This window comes from Atta colombica, unplaced genomic scaffold (genome assembly GCF_001594045.1).
Source record: "Atta colombica isolate Treedump-2 unplaced genomic scaffold, Acol1.0 scaffold107, whole genome shotgun sequence".
Taxonomy (NCBI): domain Eukaryota; kingdom Metazoa; phylum Arthropoda; class Insecta; order Hymenoptera; family Formicidae; genus Atta; species Atta colombica.
In genome coordinates this window covers 3,941,213-3,943,586 of record NW_017259192.1, presented here as the reverse complement: position 1 = coordinate 3,943,586, position 2,374 = coordinate 3,941,213, and positions in this window count along the sequence as shown.

Genomic DNA, 2,374 nt, shown 5'->3' with positions numbered 1-2,374 from the left:
ACCTAAGAGGAGGCGTGGTCTCTCTCACCAATGCGGTGTTTTCTGGACAGAGATTGTTAAAGAAAAAAAAAGGAATTAAAGAGATAAAGAAAGAAGAGATGAAGAAAGAAAGAAAAAGAGATATATAGTCGGATGGAAAGGAGCAGAGGATTATACAATAAAGAGGTTGAAGAAGTGAATGTGGCAGCATTCTGTTCACGACCTACAAACAGGGGAGAAACATGATTTTTATTACATTGAATCACTGAAAACGAGGGTTCACCGGATTATACATTGTGCTAAAATGCAGATACAAATTCTCCATTGAGAACCATGACCTCATTCTTCTCTTTCATTCTTCCGCATCCGTCCGTCGCTTGTTTCCCTCTCTCGACTTTCCCACGTTAGCAGTTATTCTTTTGCCGTTCTTCTCTTTTCTTTTTCTTTCTTCATCATTTGATCTCTTTCTTCGTTTTCTTTCGTTCTCTTTGTCATCTGCTGGTCCAATGCTTATTTGTACTTTACTATTAACTTTGTTGTAAGCTTTCGGTATGCTCCGTCATTCCTTGTCGTTAAATCCTTTGCAAAACAGTAACTACAATCCTTTTATCTTGTTGGACAGTCGCGGTATTTCTTCCTCGTCATTGTTCGGGTTACATCATCCGGAATACTGAATGTCACATTTTATCTGCGGCGAGACTACGCGCCAAAGTATAGCTAATGGTATTAAAACTCTCTCACTAGTACTTGCACATGATTAGCAAGCATTTTGCTATTGTTTTAAAAACACAAAGATATTGTATCCATAAAGATAATAATTCCGAAATCACATATTTAGCACAATCATCGAATTTTAGATTTAATCACATAGTCATAATTGTTTGTATCTATTTATATATTAAATTATATATTGTATCTATTTATATATTAAAATCAGAATACTTTAATATCGTTTTTGATCGTTTTTAAATTTAATTTTCTAGAATTGGGGAGATAAAAAAATTTTATGACAATTTTTCGTCGAATTTCATTTTGTTATACGAAATACAGCTTTAGCTTCAAAGATGTGAAATTCAGAAAAATCATAAAAAAATTTTTAAAAAAGTATTTTGTAGATAAATCTTTGTACATACTTTCTTTTTAAAAAACTATTAAATTTTTTAAGAAAAATTTTTTATCAGGCTACAGACTGTTGAATATATGTAATTTTAAAGAATATAACAACGTGATTTTTGTTTGAATAAAAAAATAAATTTAAAAAAACGGTCAAAAAAGTATGTTAAAATCTCAAGCTTTAAAGTTTCATTTTATCTGCAATGATTTTTCTTTATTTTTATAATGAGAAACAAATTTGATACCTGTTTGTAAATTGTAACATTAATATCAAAGTTATTATGTATTGCTAAATTTTTTTACAATACAAATTATTATGTGTATTTATATTACCATGTGATTAGAATATTCTGCACAATATATCAATCTTGCTTTGATTACAATACACTTGAAACATTCTCTGAGGATTCTGCTACAGAGTGACGGAAGCCTAAGATGGGACAGTGTATCTTCTACGTTATGTCGAACAGGCTTTAGAACTTCGCTGTAGTTGCACGGAGTTGCGGGGTACGCGTTATCGGATATATCACATATCGAGGACTCGAACGTTACTGATATCGATTAAGCCATTGTTCTAAAGATCTTGGGAAGCTTCTAGAACGTGCTCAAGGCATTCGAAATAGAAAATTGAAGAAGAACAGAGAAGGAAAGAGAAACGAGACGAATTTTCATCCATAAAAGAAGGAAATCTCTTATCGTTTTTCGTGTCCATGTATACACACAACTCATAGATGTGCATGTATACGCCTTCGGGGATCCTTTTGTGCTCGTGCCACATTATAGGGACTGGTGCATTAGACAGAGTAATACGGCTGGAGGAATTTCAATTGCAGCACGGCCACGTCGTTCGGTTTAACGATTTCGTCGGACTTCAGAGAATACGGGGTGCTGCACAGAGAAGAGGAGTGAGCTTATGTATAGACTGCTCCGTTGACATGTTTAAAGACCGTCATACATCTCACGGTTGGAGAGAATTGTACGTTGCCTTGGGCCACGTGTAAATGTATCAATATTCATCCCGTCAATTTGACTACTGTAAAATACATGTATGTAGAGTTATGGAGAAGATTATTATGGAGAATTATAATGTTGTGAGTCAAGCACATGATTGTTGTCACCATATATAAACTTACAATAATATACCGTCTGTATTGTATATGTTTTCTTATATTGTTATTTCTGTGGATCCATTTAAATATGTTAGAATTAGTTAGAGAATCCATCAAAATTATATTAAAAGAAAGAACTTTAAAAAGAAAAAAATTATATATAAAAATTATAT